The following is a 10857-nucleotide window of genomic DNA, read 5'->3' as shown; positions in this document are numbered from 1 at the left end:
GAAAATGCCCTCAGCCTTGGTGAGAAGATGGAGAAGAGGAGTAACGCTCGAGAGACCTTTATGAAATATTATTGACAGAACTTTCCATTGGTTGGGTTTAAACCTTGAAGGAGTTTGCTTAGGAAGGTTAACTTGGAAGTACCTGAGGTCACTACAGGTAATGAACAGGTCATTATAAATTCAGTCTTAGTGTTTGAGACAGAGTTGAAGGGATTTCTAGATATGAGGTAGAGTGCAATGAGATAAATTAGCCAAGGGCAAAACTCCAATGGCAGGGTTTCCACTTCAGACCTTAGCTAGGTCTTAGTAGATGGCACATTCAGAGTTTAGTAGGATTTCTGCAGGTTGGACTGAACGGATTATCTTCTGAGTTATCTCGTTTAATATACTTTACACATCTTTTGAGTCTCTGAGAAAAGATTGGGCCTAACTGATAGTATATTACAGTAACCACCCCCCCCCCCCCGCCGCTTATCCATGGGAGATCTGTTCCAAAACCCCCAGTGAAAGCCTGAAACCAAGAATAGTACTGAACCCTATATTTGCTATGCTTTTTCCTATACATACGTACCTATGATAAAGTTTAATTTGCAAATCAGGCACGGTAACAGATTACAGCAATAAGTAATAAAAACTTGAACAACCATGACAATGTACTGTAATGAAAGTCATGTGAATGGAGTCTCTCTTTCTGTCAAAGTGTCTTATTATACCATACTCACCTTTCCTCTTCTTGTGATGATGTCAGATGATAAAATGCCCATGTGATGCGATGACGTGAGGTGAATGACGCAGACATTGTGACATAGCGTTAGGCTACTATTGACCTTCTGATGATACATCAGGAGGATCATCTGCGTTTGGGCTGCAGTTGATGTAGGTAATAGAAACTGAAAAGTGAAACCACAGAAAAAGGAGGACTACTGTATTCTTTTATTTTTTTTTCAAAAGTATTAAAGCAGCAGGGATTTGTTTCTTAATAAGAAGAGTTGATCATCGTTTTTACATGTTTAATAGAAGTGCAATGGTAGGGGTTGGATTCACAATCTTATAAAGTAAGAGCAACCTATGGCCTCATACTACAGACACCCATAAAGCTTAGATAGTTTAATAATTGGGAATCAAATCCAGGTCCCATGTCTCCAGATCCCATGCTCTAAGCCAGTGCTTTTAAAACATTACTGATGCCCAGATCCACCCACCAGAGACTTGGCTTAATCACCTCAAGTGAAGCTCAGGCATTGGTCCTAAAGTTCCCCTGGCAATTCTAATTGCAGCCAGAGATGCAAACCGTTGCTTCCCATCTCATTACTTTACTGCCTTCTGTTTTGGAAGATGCCACCACATCACACTATTTAGATGGCTCCCCCTGGAGCTCAATGCAGATAGTGCCCCACGGAGATGCATAGTTTGGCAGCTGTGTCTCCACACATGTTCATTCTCTGGAAAAAAAAAAATAAACCCTTCAAATCCAAGACTTTTAATAAGTATAATTAATCGGAATCCTTTGTGTATGTGAAGACAATCGGAGCCTGGAAAGATTTTCTAACTCTTTCAGCTTTATGTGGTAGTTTTTAACAACTTCAGAGATCCTACATATGTGTCAGGAATTCCCATAATCAATATATTTATTTGATTACAAATATAATCAATAGGGGCACCAGGGTGGCTCAGTCGGTTGGGCGTCCAGCTTCTGCTCAGGTCATGATCTCACAGTTCGTCAGGCTCTGTGCTGACAGCTCAATCTGGAGCTGGCTTTGAATTCTGTGTCTCCGTCTGTCTCTTCCCTGTCTCTACTTGCACTTTGTTTGTCTTTCTGTCTCTCTCTCAAAAAGAAATAAACACTAAAAAAACTTTTTTAAAATATAATCAGGATCACAAACACAAAACTGGGTAAAATGCTTTAGCTTCTAGATAGAGCACCATGTCATGCATTACTATTCAGAGTGTTCAGAGTGATGTTACTAGGAAAAGGAATGTGGCCATCGAAGTAGGGAAGTTGCAATAAGCCGCCATTCTCAATTCTTACAGTTTTCTTAACATTTTTGAAAACTTTCAGCTTCATTTACTCTTGTGAGGACTTCACAGAGTTCCTTACCAACTAAAATTGGTCTGATCTATTGGAAAACCACAACAAAATCAGGACAAAGGTAGGCCAAGAGTTTAGATGGAGTAAGCTTTGCTGTGATCCTGGGTGAGTAATAGTATCATCAGATGCCATCCAGAAGATTCCTGAATACAGGCAATGGGAATGGAACCAGAGCAATACAAACATTAGCTCTTCTAGAAAGAGAATGGGCACTGGAGACAGTCCAGCCCATTCTTGCTTGATACTTCACTAGCTGTGTGACAATGGGCAAAATAATTAACCTCTCTGAGTTTCAGTTTTCTCTTCTACAAAAGGAGATAGTGATGCTTTCCTTACAGGATTTACGTGAACTCCTAAATATGAAAGGACCTAGCTCAGGGTCTCTTTATTCATTCTTCCTCCACACTGGCCTTGGCTGAAGGACAGCGGTAGCAAAAGCAGAAAGTGCCAGGGAGTGGCAGCCATGGTGGTGGTAAGTCAACGACGATGAGGTGACAATGAGGCAGGTTGGACACGGAGCACAGCTGCAGGATTTGAAGCCTCCATATGGCCACAGACACACTCAATCAATTCCATTTGTTTGCAAAAAAAAAAAAAAAAAAAAAAAAAAAAAAAAAAAAAAAAAAGGAACCACCATTGTAATGTTGTAGCCTCCGACCCATCAGGGAATAATTCAGCTCGCCCTGCTTTCGACAGGGTCAGCTGGATCCCCTGTAGGGTCTCCTCAGAAAGAGCGCAGGCTACAGTCATTTCATTTTATAATGCTGCCGCCTGAGTTTTCATTTAATTAAGAAGCCTGACCTTTAGAAAAAGAGTTTATTTTTTTTTCTTGCTTTAGCTTAGCTTACTATGATCCTAATGGAAGCTGAAAATCTGACGGTAAAGAGTGCCAAGTTTGCACTGATAAGGCTAACACATTGTTCCTCTTCTCACAGAGAAATTAAATAAGCATAATTATAGATGCATATACCAAAATCCCTTTCAGAGGAACCTGATCTCAAGTAGGTGGGAAGGTGGGAAGAGTAGGAAATGAAAGATAATCTCTAGAGGAATGTATACCAATATATATATATGTATATATATATACACATCCCAAAGAACTGAGGCCCCCAAGAACACAAATCCTTGTAACTAGCCTTTACCCAAAGCAAATTAAAGTCAGATTCTTACCCAATCCTTTAAACATCTGGATATGGAAAAGTAGCCACATGAAGCCTCTGTTGTATACAGCATTTGTGGCAGTTTTTCGATAAAATGGCCACATGAACCAGTGAGAAAGGAGACTGTGACCTGTCAGAGGGACCACAACAGGACCACATCACCACACATGCTGCATGTGCCAATGGTTGATGATGTCGTGCTCTACAAGGGAAGTAAGCAGATGGAGACCTTCAAGCTCTGGTGGAGTCTGGAGAAGTCTCTGGCATTTGCCCTTCCCTGGGTTTATCCCCAAACTCCCCTGAGCCAGTCTCTGCTTAGGAGGACCCAGGGGCCTCTGTCCTGACCCGAAAATAGCAGCTACAGCTACTGTGTGTGTGTTCTTCATTTTTGGTGCCCTTTTTTCTTTCCAGTAGAGAATGCATTTTGTCTGGCCTTCACAGAGACTGTTGTCTTGGATAGAATGACATTGTGTTACCAACATAGACTACCTGGCTCTCAACTGAGTCATGGTCATCATTAAAAGCACAACCCCGACACCAGTGACAACTCTTTCGGGTGGTGATGGGCTTGTGCCCCTGGAGTTAGCAGTGCCCTGCTTCCCAGTTTCATCCAATCAGCAAGCAAGTTTTCTTTAATCAGCTACCATTGATTTATTGACAGATGAAACAAAAACAATGCAATGTCGATTCAAACTGAAGCTTTGGTCCCAAGAAATTCTGGTTTGTGTCTCCCCAGCTGTGAGCACTTTTACTTGTGTCCCTTAAGAGTAACAAGGGAATTTTAGAGCTGGAGTGTCTGTTTCCCTCTTTTTTAAGGTTGTAAAATATCACTCAACACCAAATGGAGCAAAGAGATAAAGAGACAAAATATGAATGAGATATTTGAATAAACACTGCTAGGTTAAGTCCTAAATCCCATCATTATACCCCCTAGTTTTCTTTGTCAGGGTTCGTATAGTCAGTAAATCGGCCTCACTTTCCCAGGCATGTTTGCGCTGCATGAAAAGAGAGACTCTCACGTTGCTAATTTAATAGCCTTGCTCCAGAGATTGGCATCACCTTAAATGAAGAAAAGGTCAAGAAAGTATGCGACAATAAACAGTGCTCCACTCACAGCATCTCTTCCTACCTTCCCAATGGCCTTCCCGCCCTTGAATATTTTCAGTCCATTATACATGAACTCATTGCTGGTCACATAATTTACCACATGCATGAATGAGCTCGAGGAAAGGAGTGTCATAAACAAAATTGGTTTTGTGTACCTATTAGTGTCTGTTGTTAGACACGAACATACACATGAACGCATGCATAGCCCTCATGTTAACATACCCCCCCAAAATAAAGGTCGTTGTTCAACTTGAAGCTCTAGTATATAACAGATCCCTTCTCAAGTCAGCTCATTATATACCTTAAGGGAAATTTAAAGCCAAACAGCAAACCTTATAGTACGCTATTCCTTTCTTCCAACAGCAGAGTCTGACTATTTTTATTTGAGCCAGCATGGCATTTAATTGTATTCTCCTAGAAGCACCTGGCTGGCTCGGTCGGTTAAGCGTCTGACTCTTGGTTTTGGCTCAGGTCATGATCCCAGGGTCGTGGGATCAAGCCCTGCGTTGGGCTTCACTCTGAGCGTGGAGCTTGCTTAAAATGTATCCTCACACATGATAATAGTGGTTATTGCACACATCACAGTGGAAATAAAGTCCATCCACAAGGAGAGTACTAGGTGGAGGGGAAGCATGTCCTTAATAAAGGCTGTGGGGGGAATCCTACAAAGGCTTTAACTTCTATTTTTGGTATGACAGATATTCCCTGATAGAAGGATTTTTCTTTCTCACCTATATTTTTTTCAGATGTATGACAACATCTGCAATATTTTCTCCCGTTGATGATATGATCCATGTGGCAGATTTACACAGTGCCGGTCAGTTTGCCTAAGTCCTCCCAGGGAAAAGCAGTTTTGCACACACCGCCTCATGTACCAGGTAGCAACTATCACAGCTCTCCTGAACGAGTAACACTAGACCCCCTCCCTCCCCAGGGAGCCAGCTGTATCTATTTGAAACACACTTTTAGGTGAGTGTGGGGCATCTTTGCTGCATAGAAGGGCTCTTAGTAGGATGCAGAAGTTTCTGTTTTAAGTTTTATTTATTTTGAGAGAGAGTGTGCAGATGTGAGCAGGGGAGGGGCAGAGAGAGAGAGAGAGAGAGAGAGAGAAGGAGAAAATCCTAAGTAGGCTGTGTGCTGTCAGTGCAGAGCCTGATGCAGGGCTCAATCACATAAACCGTGAGATCATGACCTGAGCTGAAATCAAGAGACGTTTAACCGACTGAGCCACCCAGGTGTCCCAGGATGCAGAAGTTTCTGAAAAATATAATATTGGCCTTGAATGTACAGGACAAAATTGGGGTTTGTGCATCACTGTAAATGAAGGTCAAGATGATCTAATGTGGAAATACAGTAACATTATTTTCTTTAGCATTTTACTATTAGTAGATGAAGAATATCCAGGGAGAAGGGAAAAGGCTAAAGAGGGTCTATTTTCCTTTCTTGGTAATGACCACTTGTGACCTTGAATGTGTGTAGATGGACACACAGCTGCAAATCTCATTTTAAAATAAATTTTTTGATTATTTTTTTGAATTAGAAACCTGAATTATTCTTTTATAAATATAAATATTCCATTTTCAATCTCCTTTCTCTTCTCTAATCATTTTTGCTTAAAAAAAAATCACCGTGGCTTCATCTCTTAATCCAATTCATACCACTCCTCTTGACAAAGAGAGAAAAATGGAAAAAAAAATACCAGTGGCAGAATGTCAAATGTGACAATATGACACCATCATAAGGTACAGTGACCAGAAGAGGGCAAGAAAGGCCCATAGTCAAAGGGAGACATAGCTAAGGAGAATAACAGGATGCAAGAGAGCACAAAAGGTGGCACAGGTACTTTTGTCCGGCAAGTTTGCATCAAATGGTTGGCAGCTACCGTCTTCAATGCTGTGCTTTCTAATGCTATTTATAACCTACTCACGGACCTTACAAACTGCTGGTGTTTCCATTGCATCACTTAGGTAATAGCGTATGCAGTTGCCTATCTTCCCCAGTAGGCCACTGGAGCAAATGGTTTTGGCTTTCTCACCTCTATCTCCCCAGAGCCAGCAGAGAGCCCGACACACAATAATCACCTAACAAATGTTTATTAAATTTGTGTTTTTGAAAATCCAGTCAAAACTAGTGTTGACTAATATTACTCTAGAGGTAAGAAAACATAGATCAAGACCCCAAGTTCCCAGGCCTGGGGCTAACGCCCAAAAGGTCCTTGAATTTGATGAGAATGATTTCTGTGTGATCGGGCAGGGGGTCTGGGAAGAAAGTTTACTTGTTATTCGACATCGGGAAATAGAAATGAGATGTAAAAGAGAAAACACAGGAATTCGTGCAGCAAGATGGCGAAGGAGAGGGGACACCTAGGAGAGTAGAGGTGTCTGCTTCTCGTGCAAAGTTTTCGGGAAAGACAGGTGCAAGAAGACCACGATAAGAAGGGAGATCCCGAGAAACTCACAAAGATTCCGAAGTGAGAGGATAATCTGGGATGTACAAATGTGTAGCCATCGGTTTCAGAGGGCAAAAACACTGTCTACATGCCCATGGCCACTTATTTTGTAGAAATCGCCTAAAAGGAAAGAAAAGGGAAAGGAAAGAAAGAAACTAATGGGGTTGAAGTGGATGCCTGCCATTTGTATAATCTGCGATAGCGAGTGGGTGAACAGTGCATACAGGTGGACATAAAGAGGGTGTTGAGAGAGGGGAATTTAAGTTGGGTCCGTATATTTTATAATGCAGTGCCATATCTTTTATTACTTCAAATATTTCATCCAGTCTTGCCAGTGTCTATACATTTACTTTTAGATGTATTCAGTTACAATCTTTAACTTATGCCCTGTTGCTATTTTACCACCTATGCCGTATTTGAAAAAGTCTTCCCCTCATTTTCTGAAATACAGATTTGAGCTAACACGAAACTATAAAAGTGTATGTCTGGATTTTTCTAATATAGAAATTTTTATTTGCTAATTTGTAGAGTTTTATTTCCTTGTTTTTCAGAAGTTGTTCTTTCTTCATCATATAACACTAAAATCCTTTCATTACCCTCCTTGTATGATATAATTATAAAGCTTTGACTTTGGTTGGGAAAGTCACAACTCCACTGAAAGCAGCCTGAACCACATTATCTGTTTATCATTAACTTGCCTTTTTAACCATATAGACCAGTGGGAGACCATATATCAAAATAAATTTTTCCTGGAGCACCTGAGTGGTTCAGTCGGTTGAGTGTCCAACTTTGGCTCAGGTCTTGATCTCATGGTATGTGAGTTTGAGCCCCGTGTTGGGCTCTGTGCTGACAGCTCAAAGTCTGAAGCCTGCCTCAGATTCTGTGTCTCCCTCTTTCTCTGCCCCTACCCTGCTCACGCTCTCTCTCTCTCTCTCTCTCTCAAAAACAAATAAACATTAATAAATAAATAAATAAATAAATAAATTCTTCCTTTCCTCAAGAGAAGTTAGTAGCCAGTATTCCTATAATGCAATCGGGATGGTGAAAGAAAATGGAATGTAGTATTGTGCAACTGACGTTAGATTGGGTACAGCTAAGTTTTGGGGAGAATTAAGTAATCCATAACCACACATTAAGTAGGGATAGCATTATTTTAGCTACTCTGACTTTATCCTTCCTCCTCAGCTCCGTTGGTTTCATAAGTAGAGCATTTTACTTGTAGAGCAATCTTATAATCTTATTTATGCTTATCTTACAGAGCACAGATAGTCGAATGAGCTCTGGCCATTTTACTATCACCCTGCACCAGGAGAACAATCAAATGGTTAATGGAGTTTTGGCATTGTCCATGGATTTGCCTAATATTCCGGTTACTTTCTGGATCACAATTTCAGAAAATGAGATAGCTCTTAGTTTTAGAAGCACAAATTTGTTCTTTATCCTAACTCCATTCATTTCATCAAGTTGTTCATTATCAATTGGCTTCTGATCGAAAAGTAAGACTTGGAAAATATTAAGTTTATTTTCTCCCTGCTAATTTGTGCTCTGTCTTGTTTTAGTTTTTAGGAAATAAAAAGTTTGAAAATTATTTCACATTTCATTAATATTCTTTCTCAGAGTGAAACAGAAAACTATTCTCTTTGGCTTAGGGCAGATTTTTAACTTTTTAACAATGGAATTTAGCCTCAGAGTGAATGATTTTTATTCCTAATTTTTCTCATAGATAATATTACACATTTTATTAAACATCTTTAAAAAGACAGAACCCAGTTCAGCAAATATTTACATTTTTTAAAATGACAGGGGCGCCTGGGTGGCGCAGTCGGTTAAGCGTCGGACTTCAGCCAGGTCACGATCTCGCGGTCCGTGAGTTCGAGCCCCGCGTCGGGCTCTGGGCTGATGGCTCAGAGCCTGGAGCCTGTTTCCGATTCTGTGTCTCCCTCTCTCTCTGCCCCTCCCCTGCTCATGCTCTGTCTCTCTCTGTCCCAAAAATAAATAAATGTTGAAAAAAAAATTAAAATGACAATACAATTTCCTTAAATAGTAGTTCTCTTCTTCTTCTTCTTCTTTTTTTTTTTTTTTTTTTTTTTTTTGGTATGGTCTATTTGACACAAATCTTTCCTTTCTTCCTTTCTTCATTTGTGAAATGATCATTACTATTGCCATTAGTATTTTTAATTTATTTCCATGGGAAAGCTCCGATCGATTCTCACAGGATCCAAGACTCTTACATTTTGTGAACAGAAATGAAAGACTACATCAATATGCATTTATTCAATTTAATATTAAAAAAAATCGTTGAGAGCATCTCTCTGAGTGTCAGCATTTCTGATGAGTATCTGTTCGGCACTGAGGCCAGAACGTCACTGTAGCCCTGATTTCGGAATCAGGGAGTGAATAAAAACAATTTTGCCTTTTCTACACCTATAGTTATTTAGGACAAAGCTCTGTGCTGGTGTGTTATGCCTTATTTGAACAATATTAAAGTCAGTAGAACTGATGTTTAAAATTTTTTTTTAAACTGCTAGATTTTAGTCTTGAAAAGCCAATACCTAATCTAATTATGGCATCAGAATCAACTCAAGCACATTCTGTGTTAAATTTGAATACAGAAAAGTGAACTGATGGAAATAGGAGCCACTGTAAAGAGTTTAAAAGCCCAGGAAAAATAATGTATCAGAAGAAGTAGTTCTCTTCTGAATCCTCAACAAGTTGGTTCTAGTTTAGTATTTTTTTTTCTTTATAAAGATCTGGCATGTGTTTGCTGTTGCTGGATACTCAGTTTGTGACTGTGTTGATTTTCAGGGTAAAGTCTGAATGTTACAATCTTGCAACAGACGAATACACTCTACAACTGATAATTTGAGAAGTCACCAATTTATAATGGGTTTTATTAATAGGATATAGATGTAAATATAGGCATATTTACAGATCTATATTAGGTACCATGTAATATATAAAAGATATAGCCAATGGTCTTTGTCTGAAGAAGCTGCTCATTTTGAGAAGAGAAAGTTCGTTTACCTGGAATATAACCCAAAGCAATGTCAAGAACAACAATGTTTAGGTCCAGGGCAGGCAAGATCTACGTTGTGCCCGAAATGACAAGGCAAGCAGTGGAACTTGCATTGCATCTCTAAGAAGAAATAAGCTTTGCATAGATGGCGACTGGGGTGGAGAACATTTTAGCCTAAAAGAATAGTATGAATAAGGGCAGAGTGGTATGAATGTGGCTGATGGGTTTTGGGGACTGTTTGCATTAGTATCCTCTGAGCAGAGGATGTAACGTGCATACGTACGTGTAGAGGAAGATGAGAGTACAGTGGAGTATTGGAAATAGGCAGTGGATGATTTTGAAAGTCAGAAGGGTCAGGTGGACCTTGAATTTTATTCTGAACTTTATTCTATACATAGTACTTTAAACTCTAAAGGACTTCTGAGCTAAATGATCGGCTCATGTGAAACAGTTTTTTGGAATATTAATCTGACAGTGTTTTGCAGATTGCTTTTGAAAAGGAAGAAAAGACAGCTCAGCGAGGAAAGCATTTAATAATCCAGGCACAATAGCTACAAACCAAAAATAGTATGGTGGAGAGCAAAAGATAAAATTGCTAAGCGGTGGTTTTAGTTTCTCAGTTCAAGGCGAAGCAGAGAGCTACCTTATGAGATTTGTCTGCTGTTTTTAAAGGTAGCTTCCCCATTTTCTTTCTGCCCATCTACCTGTTTATATTCTGACCTGATACTCTGATAGAGGATGTATTTTGGGATTGTTCTCTGTCTTTCATCCTCATTACAAAGGACTGGCCCAGTGATTGTGATGCCTATAAAACTCTTAGCCAGGCTGAGGACAAAGAATCTAGCTCAGATGAAGAAAAATAGATCTGTCTGTCTGGATGTTGCAAAACATTCCATTTCTAGTGATCTTTAAACCCATTGGGCCACATATATTATAACTGACTTCCAAAAGTTTGGGAAAGTCAAGAGCTCTGAAGTGAGGCTACCTTGTTTAATCCTAGATTTATCCTATTTTATGGATGACTTTGCATAAATGA

General features: G+C 39.8%; 1 long non-coding RNA gene across 1 annotated transcript; it reads left to right on the top strand.

Moving 5' to 3' along the window:
• The first annotated feature begins 728 nt into the window (after positions 1 to 728).
• LOC123581193 lies at positions 729 to 10652 on the top strand. The gene is made up of 3 exons (XR_006703658.1): positions 729 to 858; positions 7360 to 7361; positions 10642 to 10652. It is a non-coding gene; the product is annotated as an uncharacterized LOC123581193 (long non-coding RNA).
• The last annotated feature ends 205 nt before the right edge of the window (positions 10653 to 10857 follow it).

Source organism: Leopardus geoffroyi, chromosome A3, assembly GCF_018350155.1.
Source record: "Leopardus geoffroyi isolate Oge1 chromosome A3, O.geoffroyi_Oge1_pat1.0, whole genome shotgun sequence".
Taxonomy (NCBI): Eukaryota; Metazoa; Chordata; class Mammalia; order Carnivora; family Felidae; genus Leopardus; species Leopardus geoffroyi.
Note: the sequence above shows the minus strand (reverse complement) of the source record. Positions and strands in the feature narration are given on the sequence as shown.